Source organism: Callionymus lyra, chromosome 7, assembly GCF_982586985.1.
Source record: "Callionymus lyra chromosome 7, fCalLyr1.hap1.1, whole genome shotgun sequence".
Taxonomy (NCBI): Eukaryota; Metazoa; Chordata; class Actinopteri; order Syngnathiformes; family Callionymidae; genus Callionymus; species Callionymus lyra.
In genome coordinates, this window is record NC_141824.1 from 27,069,377 (window position 1) to 27,092,342 (window position 22,966).

Genomic DNA, 22,966 nt, shown 5'->3' on the forward strand with positions numbered 1-22,966 from the left:
TGATGCACAGCAATTTCACATAAAGACACATTTATATCCTACCAAACCAGTTTGACTGTGATTGCCTCTCAATTTAAGAGACAATCATACAAATTCCCACCAGAACTTGTAGAAATATATCATTCAAATTGAATGTACCGTTGCTCAATATTAGGAATTTAAAAACTTTAGTTTCTCTTGATTCCATGGCTCTGTGGCGCAATGGATAGCGCGTTGGACTTCTAGGCTTGAGCAGTTATTCAAAGGTTGTGGGTTCGAGTCCCACCAGAGTCGAACTTATGCAATATGATGCAAAATAATGCACAGCAATTTCGCACAAAGACTAAAGACTATTGGCTTATGTCTTCCAGTTTGACTGTGATTGCCTGTCAATTTAAGAGACAATCATACAAATTCCCACCAGAACTTGTAGAAATATAGCATTCAAGGTGAATGTACAGTGGATCAATATTAGCAATTAAAAAACTTTAGTTTCTCTTGATTCCATGGCTCTGTGGCGCGATGGATAGCGCGTTGGACTTCTAGGTTTGAGCAGTTATTCAAAGGGTGTGGGTTCGAGTCCCACCAGAGTCAAACTTATGCAATATGATGCAAAATAATGCACAGCAATTTCACACAAAGAATGAAGACTATTGGTTTATGTCTTACCAAACCAGTTTGACTGTGATTGCCTTTCAATTTAAGAGACAATCATACAAATTCCCACCAGAACTTGTAGATATATAGCATTCAAATTGAATGTACCGTGTCTTAATATTAAGAATTTAAAAACTTTAGTTTATCTTGATTCCATGGCTCTGTGGCGCAATGGATAGCGCGTTGGACTTCTAGGCTTGAGCAGTTATTCAAAGGTTGTGGGTTCGAGTCCCACCAGAGTCGAACTTCTGCAATATGATGCACAGCAATTTCACACAAAGACTAAAGACTATTGGTTTATGTCTTACTAAACCAGTTTGACTGTTATTGCCTTTCAATTTAAGAGACAATCATACAAATTCCCACCAGAACTTGTAGAAATATATCATTCAAATTGAATGTACTGTTGCTCAATATTAGGAATTGAAAAACTTTGGTTTCTCTTGATTCCATGGCTCTGTGGCGCAATGGATAGCGCGTTGGACTTCTAGGTTTGAGCAGTTATTCAAAGGTTGTGGGTTCAAGTCCCACCAGAGTCGAACTTATGCAATATAATGCACAGCAATTTCACACAAATACTAAAGACTATTGGTTTATGTCTTACCAAACCAGTTTGACTGTATTTGCCTCTCAATGTAAGAGACAATCATACAAATTCCCACCAGAACTTGTAGAAATATATCATTCAAATTGAATGTACTGTGGCTCAATATTAGGAATTTAAAAACTTTAGTTTCTCTTGATTCCATGGCTCTGTGGCGCAATGGATAGCGCATTGGACTTCTAGGCTTGAGCAGTTATTCAAAGGTTGTGGGTTCAAGTCCCACCAGAGTCGAACTTATGCAATATGATGCAAAATAATGCACAGCAATTTCACACAAAGACTAAAGACTATTGGTTTATATCTTACCAAACCAGTTTGACTGTGATTGCCTCTCAATTTAAGAGACAATCATACAAATTCCCACCAGAACTTGTAGAAATATAGCATTCAAGGTGAATGTACCGTGTCTCAATATTAAGAATTTAAAAACTTTAGTTTCTCTTGATTCCATGGCTCTGTGGCGCAATGGATAGCGCGTTGGACTTCTAGGCTTGAGCAGTTATTCAAAGGTTGTGGGTTCGAGTCCCACCAGAGTCGAACTTCTGCAATATGATGCACAGCAATTTCACACAAAGACTAAAGACTATTGGTTTATGTCTTACCAAACCAGTTTGACTGTGATTGCCTGTCAATTTAAGAGACAATCATACAAATTCCCACCAGAACTTGTAGAAATATATCATTCAAATTGAATGTCCTGTTGCTCAATATTAGGAATTTAAAAACTTTAGTTTCTCTTGATTCCATGGCTCTGTGGCGCAATGGATAGAGCGTTGGACTTCTAGGTTTGAGCAGTTATTCAAAGGTTGTTGGTTCGAGTCCCACCAGAGTCGAACTTATGCAATATGATGCACAGCAATTTCACATAAAGACTATTGGTTTATATCTTACCAAACCAGTTTGACTGTGATTGCCTCTCAATTTAAGAGACAATCATACAAATTTCCACCAGAACTTGTGGAAATATAGCATTCAAATTGAATGTACCGTGGCTCAATATTAGGAATTTAAAAACTTTAGTTTCTCTTGATTCCATGGCTCTGTGGCGCAATGGATAGCGCGTTGGACTTCTAGGCTTGAGCAGTTATTCAAAGGTTGTGGGTTCGAGTCCCACCAGAGTCGAACTTATGCAATATAATGGACAGCAATTTCACACAAAGACTAAAGTCTGATTGCCTGTCAATTTAAGTGACAATCATACAAATTCCCACCAGAACTTTTAGAAATATATCATTCAAATTGAATGTACTGTTGCTCAATATTGGGAATTTAAAAACTTTAGTTTCTATGGCTCTGTGGCGCAATGGATAGCGCGTTGGACTTCTAGGTTTGAGCAGTTATTCAAAGGTTGTGGGTTCAAGTCCCACCAGAGTTGAACTTATGCAATATAATGCAAAGCAATTTCACACAAATACTAAAGACTATTGGTTTATGTCTTACTAAACCAGTTTGACTGTATTTGCCTCTCAATGTAAGAGACAATCATACAAATTCCCACCAGAACTTGTAGAAATATATCATTCAAATTGAATGTACCGTGGCTCAATATTAGGAATTTAAAAACTTTAGTTTCTCATAATTCCATGGCTCTGTGGCGCAATGGATAGCGCGTTGGACTTCTAGGCTTGAACAGTTATTCAAAGGTTGTGGGTTCGAGTCCCACCAGAGTCGAACTTATGCAATATGATGCAAAATAATGCACAGCAATTTCATGGCTCTGTGGCGCAATGGATAGTGCGTTGGACTTCTAGGCTTGAGCAGTTATTCAAAGGTTGTGGGTTCGAGTCCCACCAGAGTCGAACTTCTGCAATATGATGCACAGCAATTTCACACAAAGACTAAGACTATTGGTTTATGTCTTACTAAACCAGTTTGACTGTATTTGCCTCTCAATGTAAGAGACAATCATACAAATTCCCACCAGAACTTGTAGAAATATATCATTCAAATTGAATGTACCGTGGCTCAATATTAGGAATTGAAAAACTTTGGTTTCTCTTGATTCCATGGCTCTGTGGCGCAATGGATAGCGCGTTGGAATTCTAGGCTTGAGCAGTTATTCAAAGGTTGTGGGTTCGAGTCCAACCAGAGTCGAACTTATGCAATATGATGCAAAATAATGCACAGGAATTTCACACAGACTATTGGTTTATATCTTACCTAACCAGTTTGACTGTGATTTCCTCTCAATTTAAGAGACAATCATACAAATTCCCACCAGAACTTGTAGAAATATATCATTCAAATTGAATGTACCGTTGCTCAATATTAGGAATTTAAAAACTTTAGTTTCTCTTGATTCCATGGCTCTGTGGCGCAATGGATAGCGCGTTGGACTTCTAGGCTTGAGCAGTTATTCAAAGGTTGTGGGTTCGAGTCCCACCAGAGTCGAACTTATGCAATATGATGCAAAATAATGCACAGCAATTTCGCACAAAGACTAAAGACTATTGGCTTATGTCTTCCAGTTTGACTGTGATTGCCTGTCAATTTAAGAGACAATCATACAAATTCCCACCAGAACTTGTAGAAATATAGCATTCAAGGTTAATGTACAGTGGATCAATATTAGCAATTAAAAAACTTTAGTTTCTCTTGATTCCATGGCTCTGTGGCGCAATGGATAGCGCGTTGGACTTCTAGGTTTGAGCAGTTATTCAAAGGGTGTGGGTTCGAGTCCCACCAGAGTCAAACTTATGCAATATGATGCAAAATAATGCACAGCAATTTCACACAAAGAATGAAGACTATTGGTTTATGTCTTACCAAACCAGTTTGACTGTGATTGCCTTTCAATTTAAGAGACAATCATACAAATTCCCACCAGAACTTGTAGAAATATATCATTCAAATTGAATGTACTGTGGCTCAATATTAGGAATTTAAAAACTTTAGTTTCTCTTGATTCCATGGCTCTGTGGCGCAATGGATAGCGCATTGGACTTCTAGGCTTGAGCAGTTATTCAAAGGTTGTGGGTTCAAGTCCCACCAGTGTCGAACTTATGCAATATGATGCAAAATAATGCACAGCAATTTCACAAAGACTAAAGACTATTGGTTTATATCTTACCAAACCAGTTTGACTGTGATTGCCTCTCAATTTAAGAGACAATCATACAAATTCCCACCAGAACTTGTAGAAATATAGCATTCAAGGTGAATGTACAGTGGATCAATATTAGCAATTAAAAAACTTTAGTTTCTCTTGATTCCATGGCTCTGTGGCGCAATGGATAGCGCGTTGGACTTCTAGGCTTGAACACTTATTCCAAGGTTGTGGGTTCGAGTCCCACCAGAGTCAAACTTATGCAATATGATGCACAGCAATTTCACATAAAGACTACTGGTTTATATCCTACCAAACCAGTTTGACTGTGATTGCCTCTCAATTTAAGAGACAATCATACAAATTCCCACCAGAACTTGTAGAAATATATCATTCAAGTTGAATGTACTGTTGCTCAATATTAGGAATTAAAAAACTTTAGTTTCTCTAGTTTCTCTTGATTCTATGGCGCAATGGATACCGCGTTGGACTTCTAGGCTTGAGCAGTTATTCAAAGGTTGTGCGTTCGAGTCCCACCAGAGTCGAACTTATGCCATATAATGCACAGCAATTTCATACAAAGACTAAAGACTATTGGTTTATGTCTTACCAAACCAGTTTGACTGTATTTGCCTCTCAATTTAAGAGACAATCATACAAATTTCCACCATAACTTGTAGAAATATAGCATTCAAATTGAATGTACTGTGGCTCAATATTAGGAATTTAAAAACTTTCGTTTCTCTTGATTCCATGGCTCTGTGGCGCAATGGATAGCGCGTTGGACTTCTAGGCTTGAGCAGTTATTCAAAGGTTGTGGGTTCGAGTCCCACCAGAGTCGAACTTATGCAATATAATGGACAGCAATTTCATACAAAGACTAAAGACTATTGGTTTATGTCTTACCAAACCAGTTTGACTGTGATTGCCTGTCAATTTAAGAGACAATCATACAAATTCCCACCAGAACTTGTAGAAATATATCATTCAAATTGAATGTACTGTTGCTCAATATTGGGAATTTAAAAACTTTAGTTTCTCTTGATTCTATGGCTCTGTGGCGCAATGGATAGCGTGTTGGACTTCTAGGTTTGAGCAGTTATTCAAAGGTTGTGGGTTCGAGTCCCACCAGAGTCGAACTTATGTAATATGATGCAAAATAATGCACAGCAATTTCACACAAAGACTAAAGACTATTGGTTTATGTCTTACTAAACCAGTTTGACTGTGATTGCCTTTCAATTCCCACCAGAACTTGTAGAAATATATCATTCAAATTGAATGTACCGTGGCTCAATATTAGGAATTTAAAAACTTTAGTTTCTCTTGATTCCATGGCTCTGTGGCGCAATGGATAGCACATTGGACTTCTAGGCTTGAGCAGTTATTCAAAGGTTGTGGGTTCAAGTCCCACCAGAGTCGAACTTATGCAATATGATGCAAAATAATGCACAGCAATTTCACACAAAGACTAAAGACTATTGGTTTATATCTTACCAAACCAGTTTGACTGTGATTGCCTCTCAATTTAAGAGACAATCATACAAATTCCCACCAGAACTTGTAGAAATATAGCATTCAAGGTGAATGTACCGTGTCTCAATATTAAGAATTTAAAAACTTTAGTTTCTCTTGATTCCATGGCTCTGTGGCGCAATGGATAGCGCGTTGGACTTCTAGGCTTGAGCAGTTATTCAAAGGTTGTGGGTTCGAGTCCCACCAGAGTCGAACTTCTGCAATATGATGCACAGCAATTTCACACAAAGACTAAAGACTATTGGTTTATGTCTTACCAAACCAGTTTGACTGTGATTGCCTGTCAATTTAAGAGACAATCATACAAATTCCCACCAGAACTTGTAGAAATATATCATTCAAATTGAATGTACTGTTGCTCAATATTAGGAATTTAAAAACTTTAGTTTCTCTTGATTCCATGGCTCTGTGGCGCAATGGATAGAGCGTTGGACTTCTAGGTTTGAGCAGTTATTCAAAGGTTGTTGGTTCGAGTCCCACCAGAGTCGAACTTATGCAATATGATGCACAGCAATTTCACATAAAGACTATTGGTTTATATCTTACCAAACCAGTTTGACTGTGATTGCCTCTCAATTTAAGAGACAATCATACAAATTTCCACCAGAACTTGTGGAAATATAGCATTCAAATTGAATGTACCGTGGCTCAATATTAGGAATTTAAAAACTTTAGTTTCTCTTGATTCCATGGCTCTGTGGCGCAATGGATAGCGCGTTGGACTTCTAGGCTTGAGCAGTTATTCAAAGGTTGTGGGTTCGAGTCCCACCAGAGTCGAACTTATGCAATATAATGGACAGCAATTTCACACAAAGACTAAAGTCTGATTGCCTGTCAATTTAAGTGACAATCATACAAATTCCCACCAGAACTTTTAGAAATATATCATTCAAATTGAATGTACTGTTGCTCAATATTGGGAATTTAAAAACTTTAGTTTCTATGGCTCTGTGGCGCAATGGATAGCGCGTTGGACTTCTAGGTTTGAGCAGTTATTCAAAGGTTGTGGGTTCAAGTCCCACCAGAGTTGAACTTATGCAATATAATGCACAGCAATTTCACACAAATACTAAAGACTATTGGTTTATGTCTTACTAAACCAGTTTGACTGTATTTGCCTCTCAATGTAAGAGACAATCATACAAATTCCCACCAGAACTTGTAGAAATATATCATTCAAATTGAATGTACCGTGGCTCAATATTAGGAATTTAAAAACTTTAGTTTCTCATAATTCCATGGCTCTGTGGCGCAATGGATAGCGCGTTGGACTTCTAGGCTTGAACAGTTATTCAAAGGTTGTGGGTTCGAGTCCCACCAGAGTCGAACTTATGCAATATGATGCAAAATAATGCACAGCAATTTCATGGCTCTGTGGCGCAATGGATAGTGCGTTGGACTTCTAGGCTTGAGCAGTTATTCAAAGGTTGTGGGTTCGAGTCCCACCAGAGTCGAACTTCTGCAATATGATGCACAGCAATTTCACACAAAGACTAAGACTATTGGTTTATGTCTTACTAAACCAGTTTGGCTGTTATTGCCTTTCAATTTAAGAGACAATCATACAAATTCCCACCAGAACTTGTAGAAATATAAATTCAAATTGAATGTACTGTTGCTCAATATTAGGAATTGAAAAACTTTGGTTTCTCTTGATTCCATGGCTCTGTGGCGCAATGGATAGCGCGTTGGAATTCTAGGCTTGAGCAGTTATTCAAAGGTTGTGGGTTCGAGTCCAACCAGAGTCGAACTTATGCAATATGATGCAAAATAATGCACAGGAATTTCACACAGACTATTGGTTTATATCTTACCAAACCAGTTTGACTGTGATTTCCTCTCAATTTAAGAGACAATCATACAAATTCCCACCAGAACTTGTAGAAATATATCATTCAAATTGAATGTACCGTTGCTCAATATTAGGAATTTAAAAACTTTAGTTTCTCTTGATTCCATGGCTCTGTGGCGCAATGGATAGCGCGTTGGACTTCTAGGCTTGAGCAGTTATTCAAAGGTTGTGGGTTCGAGTCCCACCAGAGTCGAACTTATGCAATATGATGCAAAATAATGCACAGCAATTTCGCACAAAGACTAAAGACTATTGGCTTATGTCTTCCAGTTTGACTGTGATTGCCTGTCAATTTAAGAGACAATCATACAAATTCCCACCAGAACTTGTAGAAATATAGCATTCAAGCTGAATGTACAGTGGATCAATATTAGCAATTAAAAAACTTTAGTTTCTCTTGATTCCATGGCTCTGTGGCGCAATGGATAGCGCGTTGGACTTCTAGGTTTGAGCAGTTATTCAAAGGGTGTGGGTTCGAGTCCCACCAGAGTCAAACTTATGCAATATGATGCAAAATAATGCACAGCAATTTCACACAAAGAATGAAGACTATTGGTTTATGTCTTACCAAACCAGTTTGACTGTGATTGCCTTTCAATTTAAGAGACAATCATACAAATTCCCACCAGAACTTGTAGAAATATATCATTCAAATTGAATGTACTGTGGCTCAATATTAGGAATTTAAAAACTTTAGTTTCTCTTGATTCCATGGCTCTGTGGCGCAATGGATAGCGCATTGGACTTCTAGGCTTGAGCAGTTATTCAAAGGTTGTGGGTTCAAGTCCCACCAGTGTTGAACTTATGCAATATGATGCAAAATAATGCACAGCAATTTCACAAAGACTAAAGACTATTGGTTTATATCTTACCAAACCAGTTTGACTGTGATTGCCTCTCAATTTAAGAGACAATCATACAAATTCCCACCAGAACTTGTAGAAATATAGCATTCAAGGTGAATGTACAGTGGATCAATATTAGCAATTAAAAAACTTTAGTTTCTCTTGATTCCATGGCTCTGTGGCGCAATGGATAGCGCGTTGGACTTCTAGGCTTGAACACTTATTCCAAGGTTGTAGGTTCGAGTCCCACCAGAGTCGAACTTATGCAATATGATGCACAGCAATTTCACATAAAGACTACTGGTTTATATCCTACCAAACCAGTTTGACTGTGATTGCCTCTCAATTTAAGAGACAATCATACAAATTCCCACCAGAACTTGTAGAAATATATCATTCAAGTTGAATGTACTGTTGCTCAATATTAGGAATTAAAAAACTTTAGTTTCTCTTGATTCTATGGCGCAATGGATACCGCGTTGGACTTCTAGGCTTGAGCAGTTATTCAAAGGTTGTGCGTTCGAGTCCCACCAGAGTCGAACTTATGCCATATAATGCACAGCAATTTCATACAAAGACTAAAGACTATTGGTTTATGTCTTACCAAACCAGTTTGACTGTATTTGCCTCTCAATTTAAGAGACAATCATACAAATTTCCACCATAACTTGTAGAAATATAGCATTCAAATTGAATGTACTGTGGCTCAATATTAGGAATTTAAAAACTTTAGTTTCTCTTGATTCCATGGCTCTGTGGCGCAATGGATAGCGCGTTGGACTTCTAGGCTTGAGCAGTTATTCAAAGGTTGTGGGTTCGAGTCCCACCAGAGTCGAACTTATGCAATATAATGGACAGCAATTTCATACAAAGACTAAAGACTATTGGTTTATGTCTTACCAAACCAGTTTGACTGTGATTGCCTGTCAATTTAAGAGACAATCATACAAATTCCCACCAGAACTTGTAGAAATATATCATTCAAATTGAATGTACTGTTGCTCAATATTGGGAATTTAAAAACTTTAGTTTCTCTTGATTCTATGGCTCTGTGGCGCAATGGATAGCGTGTTGGACTTCTAGGTTTGAGCAGTTATTCAAAGGTTGTGGGTTCGAGTCCCACCAGAGTCAAACTTATGTAATATGATGCAAAATAATGCACAGCAATTTCACACAAAGACTAAAGACTATTTGTTTATGTCTTACTAAACCAGTTTGACTGTGATTGCCTTTCAATTCCCACCAGAACTTGTAGAAATATATCATTCAAATTGAATGTACCGTGGCTCAATATTAGGAATTTAAAAACTTTAGTTTCTCTTAATTCCATGGCTCTGTGGCGCAATGGATAGCGCGTTGGACTTCTAGGCTTGAACAGTTATTCAAAGGTTGTGGGTTCGAGTCCCACCAGAGTCGAACTTATGCAATATGATGCAATATAATGCACAGCAATTTCACACAAAGACTAAAGACTATTGGTTTATGTCTTACCAAACCTGTTTGACTGTGATTGCCTGTCAATTTAAGAGACAATCATACAAATTCCCACCAGAACTTGTAGAAATATATCATTCAAATTGAATGTACTGTTGCTCAATATTAGGAATTTAAAAACTTTAGTTTCTCTTGATTCCATGGCTCTGTGGCGCAATGGATAGAGCGTTGGACTTCTAGGTTTGAGCAGTTATTCAAAGGTTGTTGGTTCGAGTCCCACCAGAGTCGAACTTATGCAATATGATGCACAGCAATTTCACATAAAGACTATTGGTTTATATCTTACCAAACCAGTTTGACTGTGATTGCCTCTCAATTTAAGAGACAATCATACAAATTTCCACCAGAACTTGTGGAAATATAGCATTCAAATTGAATGTACCGTGGCTCAATATTAGGAATTTAAAAACTTTAGTTTCTCTTGATTCCATGGCTCTGTGGCGCAATGGATAGCGCGTTGGACTTCTAGGCTTGAGCAGTTATTCAAAGGTTGTGGGTTCGAGTCCCACCAGAGTCGAACTTATGCAATATAATGGACAGCAATTTCACACAAAGACTAAAGTCTGATTGCCTGTCAATTTAAGTGACAATCATACAAATTCCCACCAGAACTTTTAGAAATATATCATTCAAATTGAATGTACTGTTGCTCAATATTGGGAATTTAAAAACTTTAGTTTCTATGGCTCTGTGGCGCAATGGATAGCGCGTTGGAATTCTAGGCTTGAGCAGTTATTCAAAGGTTGTGGGTTCGAGTCCAACCAGAGTCGAACTTATGCAATATGATGCAAAATAATGCACAGGAATTTCACACAGACTATTGGTTTATATCTTACCAAACCAGTTTGACTGTGATTTCCTCTCAATTTAAGAGACAATCATACAAATTCCCACCAGAACTTGTAGAAATATATCATTCAAATTGAATGTACTGTGGCTCAATATTAGGAATTTAAAAACTTTAGTTTCTCTTGATTCCATGGCTCTGTGGCGCAATGGATAGCGCATTGGACTTCTAGGCTTGAGCAGTTATTCAAAGGTTGTGGGTTCAAGTCCCACCAGAGTCGAACTTATGCAATATGATGCAAAATAATGCACAGCAATTTCACACAAAGACTAAAGACTATTGGTTTATATCTTACCAAACCAGTTTGACTGTGATTGCCTCTCAATTTAAGAGACAATCATACAAATTCCCACCAGAACTTGTAGAAATATAGCATTCAAGGTGAATGTACCGTGTCTCAATATTAAGAATTTAAAAACTTTAGTTTCTCTTGATTCCATGGCTCTGTGGCGCAATGGATAGCGCGTTGGACTTCTAGGCTTGAGCAGTTATTCAAAGGTTGTGGGTTCGAGTCCCACCAGAGTCGAACTTCTGCAATATGATGCACAGCAATTTCACACAAAGACTAAAGACTATTGGTTTATGTCTTACCAAACCAGTTTGACTGTGATTGCCTGTCAATTTAAGAGACAATCATACAAATTCCCACCAGAACTTGTAGAAATATATCATTCAAATTGAATGTACTGTTGCTCAATATTAGGAATTTAAAAACTTTAGTTTCTCTTGATTCCATGGCTCTGTGGCGCAATGGATAGAGCGTTGGACTTCTAGGTTTGAGCAGTTATTCAAAGGTTGTTGGTTCGAGTCCCACCAGAGTCGAACTTATGCAATATGATGCACAGCAATTTCACATAAAGACTATTGGTTTATATCTTACCAAACCAGTTTGACTGTGATTGCCTCTCAATTTAAGAGACAATCATACAAATTTCCACCAGAACTTGTGGAAATATAGCATTCAAATTGAATGTACCGTGGCTCAATATTAGGAATTTAAAAACTTTAGTTTCTCTTGATTCCATGGCTCTGTGGCGCAATGGATAGCGCGTTGGACTTCTAGGCTTGAGCAGTTATTCAAAGGTTGTGGGTTCGAGTCCCACCAGAGTCGAACTTATGCAATATAATGGACAGCAATTTCACACAAAGACTAAAGTCTGATTGCCTGTCAATTTAAGTGACAATCATACAAATTCCCACCAGAACTTTTAGAAATATATCATTCAAATTGAATGTACTGTTGCTCAATATTGGGAATTTAAAAACTTTAGTTTCTATGGCTCTGTGGCGCAATGGATAGCGCGTTGGACTTCTAGGTTTGAGCAGTTATTCAAAGGTTGTGGGTTCAAGTCCCACCAGAGTTGAACTTATGCAATATAATGCACAGCAATTTCACACAAATACTAAAGACTATTGGTTTATGTCTTACTAAACCAGTTTGACTGTATTTGCCTCTCAATGTAAGAGACAATCATACAAATTCCCACCAGAACTTGTAGAAATATATCATTCAAATTGAATGTACCGTGGCTCAATATTAGGAATTTAAAAACTTTAGTTTCTCATAATTCCATGGCTCTGTGGCGCAATGGATAGCGCGTTGGACTTCTAGGCTTGAACAGTTATTCAAAGGTTGTGGGTTCGAGTCCCACCAGAGTCGAACTTATGCAATATGATGCAAAATAATGCACAGCAATTTCATGGCTCTGTGGCGCAATGGATAGTGCGTTGGACTTCTAGGCTTGAGCAGTTATTCAAAGGTTGTGGGTTCGAGTCCCACCAGAGTCGAACTTCTGCAATATGATGCACAGCAATTTCACACAAAGACTAAGACTATTGGTTTATGTCTTACTAAACCAGTTTGGCTGTTATTGCCTTTCAATTTAAGAGACAATCATACAAATTCCCACCAGAACTTGTAGAAATATAAATTCAAATTGAATGTACTGTTGCTCAATATTAGGAATTGAAAAACTTTGGTTTCTCTTGATTCCATGGCTCTGTGGCGCAATGGATAGCGCGTTGGAATTCTAGGCTTGAGCAGTTATTCAAAGGTTGTGGGTTCGAGTCCAACCAGAGTCGAACTTATGCAATATGATGCAAAATAATGCACAGGAATTTCACACAGACTATTGGTTTATATCTTACCAAACCAGTTTGACTGTGATTTCCTCTCAATTTAAGAGACAATCATACAAATTCCCACCAGAACTTGTAGAAATATATCATTCAAATTGAATGTACCGTTGCTCAATATTAGGAATTTAAAAACTTTAGTTTCTCTTGATTCCATGGCTCTGTGGCGCAATGGATAGCGCGTTGGACTTCTAGGCTTGAGCAGTTATTCAAAGGTTGTGGGTTCGAGTCCCACCAGAGTCGAACTTATGCAATATGATGCAAAATAATGCACAGCAATTTCGCACAAAGACTAAAGACTATTGGCTTATGTCTTCCAGTTTGACTGTGATTGCCTGTCAATTTAAGAGACAATCATACAAATTCCCACCAGAACTTGTAGAAATATAGCATTCAAGGTGAATGTACAGTGGATCAATATTAGCAATTAAAAAACTTTAGTTTCTCTTGATTCCATGGCTCTGTGGCGCAATGGATAGCGCGTTGGACTTCTAGGTTTGAGCAGTTATTCAAAGGGTGTGGGTTCGAGTCCCACCAGAGTCAAACTTATGCAATATGATGCAAAATAATGCACAGCAATTTCACACAAAGAATGAAGACTATTGGTTTATGTCTTACCAAACCAGTTTGACTGTGATTGCCTTTCAATTTAAGAGACAATCATACAAATTCCCACCAGAACTTGTAGAAATATATCATTCAAATTGAATGTACTGTGGCTCAATATTAGGAATTTAAAAACTTTAGTTTCTCTTGATTCCATGGCTCTGTGGCGCAATGGATAGCGCATTGGACTTCTAGGCTTGAGCAGTTATTCAAAGGTTGTGGGTTCAAGTCCCACCAGTGTCGAACTTATGCAATATGATGCAAAATAATGCACAGCAATTTCACAAAGACTAAAGACTATTGGTTTATATCTTACCAAACCAGTTTGACTGTGATTGCCTCTCAATTTAAGAGACAATCATACAAATTCCCACCAGAACTTGTAGAAATATAGCATTCAAGGTGAATGTACAGTGGATCAATATTAGCAATTAAAAAACTTTAGTTTCTCTTGATTCCATGGCTCTGTGGCGCAATGGATAGCGCGTTGGACTTCTAGGCTTGAACACTTATTCCAAGGTTGTGGGTTCGAGTCCCACCAGAGTCGAACTTATGCAATATGATGCACAGCAATTTCACATAAAGACTACTGGTTTATATCCTACCAAACCAGTTTGACTGTGATTGCCTCTCAATTTAAGAGACAATCATACAAATTCCCACCAGAACTTGTAGAAATATATCATTCAAGTTGAATGTACTGTTGCTCAATATTAGGAATTAAAAAACTTTAGTTTCTCTAGTTTCTCTTGATTCTATGGCGCAATGGATACCGCGTTGGACTTCTAGGCTTGAGCAGTTATTCAAAGGTTGTGCGTTCGAGTCCCACCAGAGTCGAACTTATGCCATATAATGCACAGCAATTTCATACAAAGACTAAAGACTATTGGTTTATGTCTTACCAAACCAGTTTGACTGTATTTGCCTCTCAATTTAAGAGACAATCATACAAATTTCCACCATAACTTGTAGAAATATAGCATTCAAATTGAATGTACTGTGGCTCAATATTAGGAATTTAAAAACTTTAGTTTCTCTTGATTCCATGGCTCTGTGGCGCAATGGATAGCGCGTTGGACTTCTAGGCTTGAGCAGTTATTCAAAGGTTGTGGGTTCGAGTCCCACCAGAGTCGAACTTATGCAATATAATGGACAGCAATTTCATACAAAGACTAAAGACTATTGGTTTATGTCTTACCAAACCAGTTTGACTGTGATTGCCTGTCAATTTAAGAGACAATCATACAAATTCCCACCAGAACTTGTAGAAATATATCATTCAAATTGAATGTACTGTTGCTCAATATTGGGAATTTAAAAACTTTAGTTTCTCTTGATTCTATGGCTCTGTGGCGCAATGGATAGCGTGTTGGACTTCTAGGTTTGAGCAGTTATTCAAAGGTTGTGGGTTCGAGTCCCACCAGAGTCGAACTTATGTAATATGATGCAAAATAATGCACAGCAATTTCACACAAAGACTAAAGACTATTGGTTTATGTCTTACTAAACCAGTTTGACTGTGATTGCCTTTCAATTCCCACCAGAACTTGTAGAAATATATCATTCAAATTGAATGTACCGTGGCTCAATATTAGGAATTTAAAAACTTTAGTTTCTCTTAATTCCATGGCTCTGTGGCGCAATGGATAGCGCGTTGGACTTCTAGGCTTGAACAGTTATTCAAAGGTTGTGGGTTCGAGTCCCACCAGAGTCGAACTTATGCAATATGATGCAATATAATGCACAGCAATTTCACACAAAGACTAAAGACTATTGGTTTATGTCTTACCAAACCTGTTTGACTGTGATTGCCTGTCAATTTAAGAGACAATCATACAAATTCCCACCAGAACTTGTAGAAATATATCATTCAAATTGAATGTACTGTTGCTCAATATTAGGAATTTAAAAACTTTAGTTTCTCTTGATTCCATGGCTCTGTGGCGCAATGGATAGAGCGTTGGACTTCTAGGTTTGAGCAGTTATTCAAAGGTTGTTGGTTCGAGTCCCACCAGAGTCGAACTTATGCAATATGATGCACAGCAATTTCACATAAAGACTATTGGTTTATATCTTACCAAACCAGTTTGACTGTGATTGCCTCTCAATTTAAGAGACAATCATACAAATTTCCACCAGAACTTGTGGAAATATAGCATTCAAATTGAATGTACCGTGGCTCAATATTAGGAATTTAAAAACTTTAGTTTCTCTTGATTCCATGGCTCTGTGGCGCAATGGATAGCGCGTTGGACTTCTAGGCTTGAGCAGTTATTCAAAGGTTGTGGGTTCGAGTCCCACCAGAGTCGAACTTATGCAATATAATGGACAGCAATTTCACACAAAGACTAAAGTCTGATTGCCTGTCAATTTAAGTGACAATCATACAAATTCCCACCAGAACTTTTAGAAATATATCATTCAAATTGAATGTACTGTTGCTCAATATTGGGAATTTAAAAACTTTAGTTTCTATGGCTCTGTGGCGCAATGGATAGCGCGTTGGACTTCTAGGTTTGAGCAGTTATTCAAAGGTTGTGGGTTCAAGTCCCACCAGAGTCGAACTTATGCAATATAATGTACAGCAATTTCACACAAATACTAAAGACTATTGGTTTATGTCTTACTAAACCAGTTTGACTGTATTTGCCTCTCAATGTAAGAGACAATCATACAAATTCCCACCAGAACTTGTAGAAATATATCATTCAAATTGAATGTACCGTGGCTCAATATTAGGAATTTAAAAACTTTAGTTTCTCATAATTCCAAGGCTCTGTGGCGCAATGGATAGCGCGTTGGACTTCTAGGCTTGAACAGTTATTCAAAGGTTGTGGGTTCGAGTCCCACCAGAGTCGAACTTATGCAATATGATGCAAAATAATGCACAGCAATTTCATGGCTCTGTGGCGCAATGGATAGTGCGTTGGACTTCTAGGCTTGAGCAGTTATTCAAAGGTTGTGGGTTCGAGTCCCACCAGAGTCGAACTTCTGCAATATGATGCACAGCAATTTCACACTAAGACTATTGGTTTATGTCTTACTAAACCAGTTTGACTGTTATTGCCTTTCAATTTAAGAGACAATCATACAAATTCCCACCAGAACTTGTAGAAATATAAATTCAAATTGAATGTACTGTTGCTCAATATTAGGAATTGAAAAACTTTGGTTTCTCTTGATTCCATGGCTCTGTGGCGCAATGGATAGCGCGTTGGAATTCTAGGCTTGAGCAGTTATTCAAAGGTTGTGGGTTCGAGTCCAACCAGAGTCGAACTTATGCAATATGATGCAAAATAATGCACAGGAATTTCACACAGACTATTGGTTTATATCTTACCAAACCAGTTTGACTGTGATTTCCTCTCAATTTAAGAGACAATCATACAAATTCCCACCAGAACCTGTAGAAATATATCATTCAAATTGAATGTACCGTTGCTCAATATTAGGAATTTAAAAACTTTAGTTTCTCTTGATTCCATGGCTCTGTGGCGCAATGGATAGCGCGTTGGACTTCTAGGCTTGAGCAGTTATTCAAAGGTTGTGGGTTCGAGTCCCACCAGAGTCGAACTTATGCAATATGATGCAAAATAATGCACAGCAATTTCGCACAAAGACTAAAGACTATTGGCTTATGTCTTCCAGTTTGACTGTGATTGCCTGTCAATTTAAGAGACAATCATACAAATTCCCACCAGAACTTGTAGAAATATAGCATTCAAGGTGAATGTACAGTGGATCAATATTAGCAATTAAAAAACTTTAGTTTCTCTTGATTCCATGGCTCTGTGGCGCAATGGATAGCGCGTTGGACTTCTAGGTTTGAGCAGTTATTCAAAGGGTGTGGGTTCGAGTCCCACCAGAGTCAAACTTATGCAATATGATGCAAAATAATGCACAGCAATTTCACACAAAGAATGAAGGCTATTGGTTTATGTCTTACCAAACCAGTTTGACTGTGATTGCCTTTCAATTTAAGAGACAATCATACAAATTCCCACCAGAACTTGTAGAAATATATCATTCAAATTGAATGTACTGTGGCTCAATATTAGGAATTTAAAAACTTTAGTTTCTCTTGATTCCATGGCTCTGTGGCGCAATGGATAGCGCATTGGACTTCTAGGCTTGAGCAGTTATTCAAAGGTTGTGGGTTCAAGTCCCACCAGTGTCGAACTTATGCAATATGATGCAAAATAATGCACAGCAATTTCACAAAGACTAAAGACTATTGGTTTATATCTTACCAAACCAGTTTGACTGTGATTGCCTCTCAATTTAAGAGACAATCATACAAATTCCCACCAGAACTTGTAGAAATATAGCATTCAAGGTGAATGTACAGTGGATCAATATTTGCAATTAAAAAACTTTAGTTTCTATTGATTCCATGGCTCTGTGGCGCAATGGATAGCGCGTTGGACTTCTAGGCTTGAACACTTATTCCAAGGTTGTGGGTTCGAGTCCCACCAGAGTCGAACTTATGCAATATGATGCACAGCAATTTCACATAAAGACTACTGGTTTATATCCTACCAAACCAGTTTGACTGTGATTGCCTCTCAATTTAAGAGACAATCATACAAATTCCCACCAGAACTTGTAGAAATATATCATTCAAGTTGAATGTACTGTTGCTCAATATTAGGAATTAAAAAACTTTAGTTTCTCTAGTTTCTCTTGATTCTATGGCGCAATGGATACCGCGTTGGACTTCTAGGCTTGAGCAGTTATTCAAAGGTTGTGCGTTCGAGTCCCACCAGAGTCGAACTTATGCCATATAATGCACAGCAATTTCATACAAAGACTAAAGACTATTGGTTTATGTCTTACCAAACCAGTTTGACTGTATTTGCCTCTCAATTTAAGAGACAATCATACAAATTTCCACCATAACTTGTAGAAATATAGCATTCAAATTGAATGTACTGTGGCTCAATATTAGGAATTTAAAAACTTTAGTTTCTCTTGATTCCATGGCTCTGTGGCGCAATGGATAGCGCGTTGGACTTCTAGGCTTGAGCAGTTATTCAAAGGTTGTGGGTTCGAGTCCCACCAGAGTCGAACTTATGCAATATAATGGACAGCAATTTCATACAAAGACTAAAGACTATTGGTTTATGTCTTACTAAACCAGTTTGACTGTGATTGCCTTTCAATTCCCACCAGAACTTGTAGAAATATATCATTCAAATTGAATGTACCGTGGCTCAATATTAGGAATTTAAAAACTTTAGTTTCTCTTAATTCCATGGCTCTGTGGCGCAATGGATAGCGCGTTGGACTTCTAGGCTTGAACAGTTATTCAAAGGTTGTGGGTTCGAGTCCCACCAGAGTCGAACTTATGCAATATGATGCAATATAATGCACAGCAATTTCACACAAAGACTAAAGACTATTGGTTTATGTCTTACCAAACCTGTTTGACTGTGATTGCCTGTCAATTTAAGAGACAATCATACAAATTCCCACCAGAACTTGTAGAAATATATCATTCAAATTGAATGTACTGTTGCTCAATATTAGGAATTTAAAAACTTTAGTTTCTCTTGATTCCATGGCTCTGTGGCGCAATGGATAGCGCGTTGGACTTCTAGGTTTGAGCAGTTATTCAAAGGTTGTTGGTTCGAGTCCCACCAGAGTCGAACTTATGCAATATGATGCACAGCAATTTCACATAAAGACTATTGGTTTATATCTTACCAAACCAGTTTGACTGTGATTGCCTCTCAATTTAAGAGACAATCATACAAATTTCCACCAGAACTTGTGGAAATATAGCATTCAAATTGAATGTACCGTGGCTCAATATTAGGAATTTAAAAACTTTAGTTTCTCTTGATTCCATGGCTCTGTGGCGCAATGGATAGCGCGTTGGACTTCTAGGCTTGAGCAGTTATTCAAAGGTTGTGGGTTCGAGTCCCACCAGAGTCGAACTTATGCAATATAATGGACAGCAATTTCACACAAAGACTAAAGTCTGATTGCCTGTCAATTTAAGTGACAATCATACAAATTCCCACCAGAACTTTTAGAAATATATCATTCAAATTGAATGTACTGTTGCTCAATATTGGGAATTTAAAAACTTTAGTTTCTATGGCTCTGTGGCGCAATGGATAGCGCGTTGGACTTCTAGGTTTGAGCAGTTATTCAAAGGTTGTGGGTTCAAGTCCCACCAGAGTCGAACTTATGCAATATAATGCACAGCAATTTCACACAAATACTAAAGACTATTGGTTTATGTCTTACTAAACCAGTTTGACTGTATTTGCCTCTCAATGTAAGAGACAATCATACAAATTCCCACCAGAACTTGTAGAAATATATCATTCAAATTGAATGTACCGTGGCTCAATATTAGGAATTTAAAAACTTTAGTTTCTCATAATTCCATGGCTCTGTGGCGCAATGGATAGCGCGTTGGACTTCTAGGCTTGAACAGTTATTCAAAGGTTGTGGGTTCGAGTCCCACCAGAGTCGAACCAATGCAATATGATGCAAAATAATGCACAGCAATTTCATGGCTCTGTGGCGCAATGGATAGTGCGTTGGACTTCTAGGCTTGAGCAGTTATTCAAAGGTTGTGGGTTCGAGTCCCACCAGAGTCGAACTTCTGCAATATGATGCACAGCAATTTCACACAAAGACTAAGACTATTGGTTTATGTCTTACCGTTACCAGTTTGACTGTTATTGCCTTTCAATTTAAGAGACAATCATACAAATTCCCACCAGAACTTGTAGAAATATAAATTCAAATTGAATGTACTGTTGCTCAATATTAGGAATTGAAAAACTTTGGTTTCTCTTGATTCCATGGCTCTGTGGCGCAATGGATAGCGCGTTGGAATTCTAGGCTTGAGCAGTTATTCAAAGGTTGTGGGTTCGAGTCCAACCAGAGTCGAACTTATGCAATATGATGCAAAATAATGCACAGGAATTTCACGCAGACTATTGGTTTATATCTTACCAAACCAGTTTGACTGTGATTTCCTCTCAATTTAAGAGACAATCATACAAATTCCCACCAGAACTTGTAGAAATATATCATTCAAATTGAATGTACCGTTGCTCAATATTAGGAATTTAAAAACTTTAGTTTCTCTTGATTCCATGGCTCTGTGGCGCAATGGATAGCGCGTTGGACTTCTAGGCTTGAGCAGTTATTCAAAGGTTGTGGGTTCGAGTCCCACCAGAGTCGAACTTATGCAATATGATGCAAAATAATGCACAGCAATTTCGCACAAAGACTAAAGACTATTGGCTTATGTCTTCCAGTTTGACTGTGATTGCCTGTCAATTTAAGAGACAATCATACAAATTCCCACCAGAACTTGTAGAAATATAGCATTCAAGGTGAATGTACAGTGGATCAATATTAGCAATTAAAAAACTTTAGTTTCTCTTGATTCCATGGCTCTGTGGCGCAATGGATAGCGCGTTGGACTTCTAGGTTTGAGCAGTTATTCAAAGGGTGTGGGTTCGAGTCCCACCAGAGTCAAACTTATGCAATATGATGCAAAATAATGCACAGCAATTTCACACAAAGAATGAAGACTATTGGTTTATGTCTTACCAAACCAGTTTGACTGTGATTGCCTTTCAATTTAAGAGACAATCATACAAATTCCCACCAGAACTTGTAGAAATATATCATTCAAATTGAATGTACCGTGGCTCAATATTAGGAATTTAAAAACTTTAGTTTCTCTTGATTCCATGGCTCTGTGGCGCAATGGATAGCGCATTGGACTTCTAGGCTTGAGCAGTTATTCAAAGGTTGTGGGTTCAAGTCCCACCAGTGTCGAACTTATGCAATATGATGCAAAATAATGCACAGCAATTTCACAAAGACTAAAGACTATTGGTTTATATCTTACCAAACCAGTTTGACTGTGATTGCCTCTCAATTTAAGAGACAATCATACAAATTCCCACCAGAACTTGTAGAAATATAGCATTCAAGGTGAATGTACAGTGGATCAATATTAGCAATTAAAAAACTTTAGTTTCTCTTGATTCCATGGCTCTGTGGCGCAATGGATAGCGCGTTGGACTTCTAGGCTTGAACACTTATTCCAAGGTTGTGGGTTCGAGTCCCACCAGAGTCGAACTTATGCAATATGATGCACAGCAATTTCACATAAAGACTACTGGTTTATATCCTACCAAACCAGTTTGACTGTGATTGCCTCTCAATTTAAGAGACAATCATACAAATTCCCACCAGAACTTGTAGAAATATATCATTCAAATTGAATGTACCGTTGCTCAATATTAGGAATTTAAAAACTTTAGTTTCTCTTGATTCCATGGCTCTGTGGCGCAATGGATAGCGCGTTGGACTTCTAGGCTTGAGCAGTTATTCAAAGGTTGTGGGTTCGAGTCCCACCAGAGTCGAACTTATGCAATATGATGCAAAATAATGCACAGCAATTTCGCACAAAGACTAAAGACTATTGGCTTATGTCTTCCAGTTTGACTGTGATTGCCTGTCAATTTAAGAGACAATCATACAAATTCCCACCAGAACTTGTAGAAATATAGCATTCAAGGTGAATGTACAGTGGATCAATATTAGCAATTAAAAAACTTTAGTTTCTCTTGATTCCATGGCTCTGTGGCGCAATGGATAGCGCGTTGGACTTCTAGGCTTGAGCAGTTATTCAAAGGTTGTGGGTTCGAGTCCCACCAGAGTCGAACTTATGCAATATGATGCAAAATAATGCACAGCAATTTCGCACAAAGACTAAAGACTATTGGCTTATGTCTTCCAGTTTGACTGTGATTGCCTGTCAATTTAAGAGACAATCATACAAATTCCCACCAGAACTTGTAGAAATATAGCATTCAAGGTGAATGTACAGTGGATCAATATTAGCAATTAAAAAACTTTAGTTTCTCTTGATTCCATGGCTCTGTGGCGCAATGGATAGCGCGTTGGACTTCTAGGTTTGAGCAGTTATTCAAAGGGTGTGGGTTCGAGTCCCACCAGAGTCAAACTTATGCAATATGATGCAAAATAATGCACAGCAATTTCACACAAAGAATGAAGACTATTGGTTTATGTCTTACCAAACCAGTTTGACTGTGATTGCCTTTCAATTTAAGAGACAATCATACAAATTCCCACCAGAACTTGTAGATATATAGCATTCAAATTGAATGTACCGTGTCTTAATATTAAGAATTTAAAAACTTTAGTTTATCTTGATTCCATGGCTCTGTGGCGCAATGGATAGCGCGTTGGACTTCTAGGCCTGAGCAGTTATTCAAAGGTTGTGGGTTCGAGTCCCACCAGAGTCGAACTTCTGCAATATGATGCACAGCAATTTCACACAAAGACTAAAGACTATTGG

General features: G+C 38.0%; 1 protein-coding gene and 66 non-coding genes across 67 annotated transcripts in view; all 67 read left to right on the top strand.

Annotated features, from left to right (window-relative positions):
• The window catches only part of LOC148075843 (protein sel-1 homolog 3), a 67,569-nt gene that overhangs the window by 34,260 nt on the left and 10,343 nt on the right, over positions 1-22,966 (top strand). The window lies entirely within an intron of this gene.
• trnar-ucu (transfer RNA arginine (anticodon UCU)) lies at positions 188-273 on the top strand. The gene is given in 2 exon segments: positions 188-224; positions 238-273. It is a non-coding gene; the product is annotated as a tRNA-Arg (tRNA).
• Positions 488-573, top strand: trnar-ucu (transfer RNA arginine (anticodon UCU)). Its single transcript is given in 2 exon segments — positions 488-524; positions 538-573. It is a non-coding gene; the product is annotated as a tRNA-Arg (tRNA).
• trnar-ucu (transfer RNA arginine (anticodon UCU)) lies at positions 794-879 on the top strand. The gene is given in 2 exon segments: positions 794-830; positions 844-879. It is a non-coding gene; the product is annotated as a tRNA-Arg (tRNA).
• On the top strand, positions 1,090-1,175 carry trnar-ucu (transfer RNA arginine (anticodon UCU)). Its single transcript is given in 2 exon segments — positions 1,090-1,126; positions 1,140-1,175. It is a non-coding gene; the product is annotated as a tRNA-Arg (tRNA).
• trnar-ucu (transfer RNA arginine (anticodon UCU)) lies at positions 1,386-1,471 on the top strand. The gene is given in 2 exon segments: positions 1,386-1,422; positions 1,436-1,471. It is a non-coding gene; the product is annotated as a tRNA-Arg (tRNA).
• On the top strand, positions 1,692-1,777 carry trnar-ucu (transfer RNA arginine (anticodon UCU)). Its single transcript is given in 2 exon segments — positions 1,692-1,728; positions 1,742-1,777. It is a non-coding gene; the product is annotated as a tRNA-Arg (tRNA).
• trnar-ucu (transfer RNA arginine (anticodon UCU)) lies at positions 2,277-2,362 on the top strand. Its single transcript is given in 2 exon segments — positions 2,277-2,313; positions 2,327-2,362. It is a non-coding gene; the product is annotated as a tRNA-Arg (tRNA).
• Positions 2,530-2,615, top strand: trnar-ucu (transfer RNA arginine (anticodon UCU)). The gene is given in 2 exon segments: positions 2,530-2,566; positions 2,580-2,615. It is a non-coding gene; the product is annotated as a tRNA-Arg (tRNA).
• On the top strand, positions 2,826-2,911 carry trnar-ucu (transfer RNA arginine (anticodon UCU)). Its single transcript is given in 2 exon segments — positions 2,826-2,862; positions 2,876-2,911. It is a non-coding gene; the product is annotated as a tRNA-Arg (tRNA).
• On the top strand, positions 2,954-3,039 carry trnar-ucu (transfer RNA arginine (anticodon UCU)). Its single transcript is given in 2 exon segments — positions 2,954-2,990; positions 3,004-3,039. It is a non-coding gene; the product is annotated as a tRNA-Arg (tRNA).
• Positions 3,546-3,631, top strand: trnar-ucu (transfer RNA arginine (anticodon UCU)). The gene is given in 2 exon segments: positions 3,546-3,582; positions 3,596-3,631. It is a non-coding gene; the product is annotated as a tRNA-Arg (tRNA).
• Positions 3,846-3,931, top strand: trnar-ucu (transfer RNA arginine (anticodon UCU)). Its single transcript is given in 2 exon segments — positions 3,846-3,882; positions 3,896-3,931. It is a non-coding gene; the product is annotated as a tRNA-Arg (tRNA).
• Positions 4,152-4,237, top strand: trnar-ucu (transfer RNA arginine (anticodon UCU)). Its single transcript is given in 2 exon segments — positions 4,152-4,188; positions 4,202-4,237. It is a non-coding gene; the product is annotated as a tRNA-Arg (tRNA).
• Positions 4,456-4,541, top strand: trnar-ucu (transfer RNA arginine (anticodon UCU)). The gene is given in 2 exon segments: positions 4,456-4,492; positions 4,507-4,541. It is a non-coding gene; the product is annotated as a tRNA-Arg (tRNA).
• trnar-ucu (transfer RNA arginine (anticodon UCU)) lies at positions 5,042-5,127 on the top strand. The gene is given in 2 exon segments: positions 5,042-5,078; positions 5,092-5,127. It is a non-coding gene; the product is annotated as a tRNA-Arg (tRNA).
• Positions 5,338-5,423, top strand: trnar-ucu (transfer RNA arginine (anticodon UCU)). Its single transcript is given in 2 exon segments — positions 5,338-5,374; positions 5,388-5,423. It is a non-coding gene; the product is annotated as a tRNA-Arg (tRNA).
• trnar-ucu (transfer RNA arginine (anticodon UCU)) lies at positions 5,623-5,708 on the top strand. The gene is given in 2 exon segments: positions 5,623-5,659; positions 5,673-5,708. It is a non-coding gene; the product is annotated as a tRNA-Arg (tRNA).
• Positions 5,929-6,014, top strand: trnar-ucu (transfer RNA arginine (anticodon UCU)). The gene is given in 2 exon segments: positions 5,929-5,965; positions 5,979-6,014. It is a non-coding gene; the product is annotated as a tRNA-Arg (tRNA).
• On the top strand, positions 6,514-6,599 carry trnar-ucu (transfer RNA arginine (anticodon UCU)). The gene is given in 2 exon segments: positions 6,514-6,550; positions 6,564-6,599. It is a non-coding gene; the product is annotated as a tRNA-Arg (tRNA).
• On the top strand, positions 6,767-6,852 carry trnar-ucu (transfer RNA arginine (anticodon UCU)). The gene is given in 2 exon segments: positions 6,767-6,803; positions 6,817-6,852. It is a non-coding gene; the product is annotated as a tRNA-Arg (tRNA).
• Positions 7,063-7,148, top strand: trnar-ucu (transfer RNA arginine (anticodon UCU)). Its single transcript is given in 2 exon segments — positions 7,063-7,099; positions 7,113-7,148. It is a non-coding gene; the product is annotated as a tRNA-Arg (tRNA).
• On the top strand, positions 7,191-7,276 carry trnar-ucu (transfer RNA arginine (anticodon UCU)). Its single transcript is given in 2 exon segments — positions 7,191-7,227; positions 7,241-7,276. It is a non-coding gene; the product is annotated as a tRNA-Arg (tRNA).
• trnar-ucu (transfer RNA arginine (anticodon UCU)) lies at positions 7,782-7,867 on the top strand. Its single transcript is given in 2 exon segments — positions 7,782-7,818; positions 7,832-7,867. It is a non-coding gene; the product is annotated as a tRNA-Arg (tRNA).
• trnar-ucu (transfer RNA arginine (anticodon UCU)) lies at positions 8,082-8,167 on the top strand. The gene is given in 2 exon segments: positions 8,082-8,118; positions 8,132-8,167. It is a non-coding gene; the product is annotated as a tRNA-Arg (tRNA).
• Positions 8,388-8,473, top strand: trnar-ucu (transfer RNA arginine (anticodon UCU)). The gene is given in 2 exon segments: positions 8,388-8,424; positions 8,438-8,473. It is a non-coding gene; the product is annotated as a tRNA-Arg (tRNA).
• trnar-ucu (transfer RNA arginine (anticodon UCU)) lies at positions 8,692-8,777 on the top strand. Its single transcript is given in 2 exon segments — positions 8,692-8,728; positions 8,743-8,777. It is a non-coding gene; the product is annotated as a tRNA-Arg (tRNA).
• Positions 9,269-9,354, top strand: trnar-ucu (transfer RNA arginine (anticodon UCU)). Its single transcript is given in 2 exon segments — positions 9,269-9,305; positions 9,319-9,354. It is a non-coding gene; the product is annotated as a tRNA-Arg (tRNA).
• Positions 9,565-9,650, top strand: trnar-ucu (transfer RNA arginine (anticodon UCU)). The gene is given in 2 exon segments: positions 9,565-9,601; positions 9,615-9,650. It is a non-coding gene; the product is annotated as a tRNA-Arg (tRNA).
• Positions 9,850-9,935, top strand: trnar-ucu (transfer RNA arginine (anticodon UCU)). Its single transcript is given in 2 exon segments — positions 9,850-9,886; positions 9,900-9,935. It is a non-coding gene; the product is annotated as a tRNA-Arg (tRNA).
• Positions 10,445-10,530, top strand: trnar-ucu (transfer RNA arginine (anticodon UCU)). The gene is given in 2 exon segments: positions 10,445-10,481; positions 10,495-10,530. It is a non-coding gene; the product is annotated as a tRNA-Arg (tRNA).
• On the top strand, positions 10,995-11,080 carry trnar-ucu (transfer RNA arginine (anticodon UCU)). The gene is given in 2 exon segments: positions 10,995-11,031; positions 11,045-11,080. It is a non-coding gene; the product is annotated as a tRNA-Arg (tRNA).
• Positions 11,301-11,386, top strand: trnar-ucu (transfer RNA arginine (anticodon UCU)). The gene is given in 2 exon segments: positions 11,301-11,337; positions 11,351-11,386. It is a non-coding gene; the product is annotated as a tRNA-Arg (tRNA).
• On the top strand, positions 11,886-11,971 carry trnar-ucu (transfer RNA arginine (anticodon UCU)). Its single transcript is given in 2 exon segments — positions 11,886-11,922; positions 11,936-11,971. It is a non-coding gene; the product is annotated as a tRNA-Arg (tRNA).
• Positions 12,139-12,224, top strand: trnar-ucu (transfer RNA arginine (anticodon UCU)). The gene is given in 2 exon segments: positions 12,139-12,175; positions 12,189-12,224. It is a non-coding gene; the product is annotated as a tRNA-Arg (tRNA).
• On the top strand, positions 12,435-12,520 carry trnar-ucu (transfer RNA arginine (anticodon UCU)). The gene is given in 2 exon segments: positions 12,435-12,471; positions 12,485-12,520. It is a non-coding gene; the product is annotated as a tRNA-Arg (tRNA).
• Positions 12,563-12,648, top strand: trnar-ucu (transfer RNA arginine (anticodon UCU)). Its single transcript is given in 2 exon segments — positions 12,563-12,599; positions 12,613-12,648. It is a non-coding gene; the product is annotated as a tRNA-Arg (tRNA).
• trnar-ucu (transfer RNA arginine (anticodon UCU)) lies at positions 13,154-13,239 on the top strand. Its single transcript is given in 2 exon segments — positions 13,154-13,190; positions 13,204-13,239. It is a non-coding gene; the product is annotated as a tRNA-Arg (tRNA).
• Positions 13,454-13,539, top strand: trnar-ucu (transfer RNA arginine (anticodon UCU)). The gene is given in 2 exon segments: positions 13,454-13,490; positions 13,504-13,539. It is a non-coding gene; the product is annotated as a tRNA-Arg (tRNA).
• On the top strand, positions 13,760-13,845 carry trnar-ucu (transfer RNA arginine (anticodon UCU)). The gene is given in 2 exon segments: positions 13,760-13,796; positions 13,810-13,845. It is a non-coding gene; the product is annotated as a tRNA-Arg (tRNA).
• Positions 14,064-14,149, top strand: trnar-ucu (transfer RNA arginine (anticodon UCU)). The gene is given in 2 exon segments: positions 14,064-14,100; positions 14,115-14,149. It is a non-coding gene; the product is annotated as a tRNA-Arg (tRNA).
• Positions 14,650-14,735, top strand: trnar-ucu (transfer RNA arginine (anticodon UCU)). The gene is given in 2 exon segments: positions 14,650-14,686; positions 14,700-14,735. It is a non-coding gene; the product is annotated as a tRNA-Arg (tRNA).
• On the top strand, positions 14,946-15,031 carry trnar-ucu (transfer RNA arginine (anticodon UCU)). Its single transcript is given in 2 exon segments — positions 14,946-14,982; positions 14,996-15,031. It is a non-coding gene; the product is annotated as a tRNA-Arg (tRNA).
• On the top strand, positions 15,231-15,316 carry trnar-ucu (transfer RNA arginine (anticodon UCU)). The gene is given in 2 exon segments: positions 15,231-15,267; positions 15,281-15,316. It is a non-coding gene; the product is annotated as a tRNA-Arg (tRNA).
• On the top strand, positions 15,826-15,911 carry trnar-ucu (transfer RNA arginine (anticodon UCU)). Its single transcript is given in 2 exon segments — positions 15,826-15,862; positions 15,876-15,911. It is a non-coding gene; the product is annotated as a tRNA-Arg (tRNA).
• On the top strand, positions 16,079-16,164 carry trnar-ucu (transfer RNA arginine (anticodon UCU)). Its single transcript is given in 2 exon segments — positions 16,079-16,115; positions 16,129-16,164. It is a non-coding gene; the product is annotated as a tRNA-Arg (tRNA).
• On the top strand, positions 16,375-16,460 carry trnar-ucu (transfer RNA arginine (anticodon UCU)). Its single transcript is given in 2 exon segments — positions 16,375-16,411; positions 16,425-16,460. It is a non-coding gene; the product is annotated as a tRNA-Arg (tRNA).
• On the top strand, positions 16,503-16,588 carry trnar-ucu (transfer RNA arginine (anticodon UCU)). The gene is given in 2 exon segments: positions 16,503-16,539; positions 16,553-16,588. It is a non-coding gene; the product is annotated as a tRNA-Arg (tRNA).
• trnar-ucu (transfer RNA arginine (anticodon UCU)) lies at positions 17,088-17,173 on the top strand. Its single transcript is given in 2 exon segments — positions 17,088-17,124; positions 17,138-17,173. It is a non-coding gene; the product is annotated as a tRNA-Arg (tRNA).
• Positions 17,388-17,473, top strand: trnar-ucu (transfer RNA arginine (anticodon UCU)). Its single transcript is given in 2 exon segments — positions 17,388-17,424; positions 17,438-17,473. It is a non-coding gene; the product is annotated as a tRNA-Arg (tRNA).
• trnar-ucu (transfer RNA arginine (anticodon UCU)) lies at positions 17,694-17,779 on the top strand. The gene is given in 2 exon segments: positions 17,694-17,730; positions 17,744-17,779. It is a non-coding gene; the product is annotated as a tRNA-Arg (tRNA).
• trnar-ucu (transfer RNA arginine (anticodon UCU)) lies at positions 17,998-18,083 on the top strand. Its single transcript is given in 2 exon segments — positions 17,998-18,034; positions 18,049-18,083. It is a non-coding gene; the product is annotated as a tRNA-Arg (tRNA).
• On the top strand, positions 18,584-18,669 carry trnar-ucu (transfer RNA arginine (anticodon UCU)). The gene is given in 2 exon segments: positions 18,584-18,620; positions 18,634-18,669. It is a non-coding gene; the product is annotated as a tRNA-Arg (tRNA).
• Positions 18,859-18,944, top strand: trnar-ucu (transfer RNA arginine (anticodon UCU)). The gene is given in 2 exon segments: positions 18,859-18,895; positions 18,909-18,944. It is a non-coding gene; the product is annotated as a tRNA-Arg (tRNA).
• On the top strand, positions 19,165-19,250 carry trnar-ucu (transfer RNA arginine (anticodon UCU)). The gene is given in 2 exon segments: positions 19,165-19,201; positions 19,215-19,250. It is a non-coding gene; the product is annotated as a tRNA-Arg (tRNA).
• Positions 19,454-19,539, top strand: trnar-ucu (transfer RNA arginine (anticodon UCU)). Its single transcript is given in 2 exon segments — positions 19,454-19,490; positions 19,504-19,539. It is a non-coding gene; the product is annotated as a tRNA-Arg (tRNA).
• Positions 19,707-19,792, top strand: trnar-ucu (transfer RNA arginine (anticodon UCU)). Its single transcript is given in 2 exon segments — positions 19,707-19,743; positions 19,757-19,792. It is a non-coding gene; the product is annotated as a tRNA-Arg (tRNA).
• trnar-ucu (transfer RNA arginine (anticodon UCU)) lies at positions 20,003-20,088 on the top strand. The gene is given in 2 exon segments: positions 20,003-20,039; positions 20,053-20,088. It is a non-coding gene; the product is annotated as a tRNA-Arg (tRNA).
• On the top strand, positions 20,131-20,216 carry trnar-ucu (transfer RNA arginine (anticodon UCU)). Its single transcript is given in 2 exon segments — positions 20,131-20,167; positions 20,181-20,216. It is a non-coding gene; the product is annotated as a tRNA-Arg (tRNA).
• Positions 20,723-20,808, top strand: trnar-ucu (transfer RNA arginine (anticodon UCU)). The gene is given in 2 exon segments: positions 20,723-20,759; positions 20,773-20,808. It is a non-coding gene; the product is annotated as a tRNA-Arg (tRNA).
• trnar-ucu (transfer RNA arginine (anticodon UCU)) lies at positions 21,023-21,108 on the top strand. The gene is given in 2 exon segments: positions 21,023-21,059; positions 21,073-21,108. It is a non-coding gene; the product is annotated as a tRNA-Arg (tRNA).
• On the top strand, positions 21,329-21,414 carry trnar-ucu (transfer RNA arginine (anticodon UCU)). The gene is given in 2 exon segments: positions 21,329-21,365; positions 21,379-21,414. It is a non-coding gene; the product is annotated as a tRNA-Arg (tRNA).
• trnar-ucu (transfer RNA arginine (anticodon UCU)) lies at positions 21,633-21,718 on the top strand. The gene is given in 2 exon segments: positions 21,633-21,669; positions 21,684-21,718. It is a non-coding gene; the product is annotated as a tRNA-Arg (tRNA).
• trnar-ucu (transfer RNA arginine (anticodon UCU)) lies at positions 21,922-22,007 on the top strand. The gene is given in 2 exon segments: positions 21,922-21,958; positions 21,972-22,007. It is a non-coding gene; the product is annotated as a tRNA-Arg (tRNA).
• Positions 22,222-22,307, top strand: trnar-ucu (transfer RNA arginine (anticodon UCU)). Its single transcript is given in 2 exon segments — positions 22,222-22,258; positions 22,272-22,307. It is a non-coding gene; the product is annotated as a tRNA-Arg (tRNA).
• On the top strand, positions 22,522-22,607 carry trnar-ucu (transfer RNA arginine (anticodon UCU)). The gene is given in 2 exon segments: positions 22,522-22,558; positions 22,572-22,607. It is a non-coding gene; the product is annotated as a tRNA-Arg (tRNA).
• On the top strand, positions 22,828-22,913 carry trnar-ucu (transfer RNA arginine (anticodon UCU)). The gene is given in 2 exon segments: positions 22,828-22,864; positions 22,878-22,913. It is a non-coding gene; the product is annotated as a tRNA-Arg (tRNA).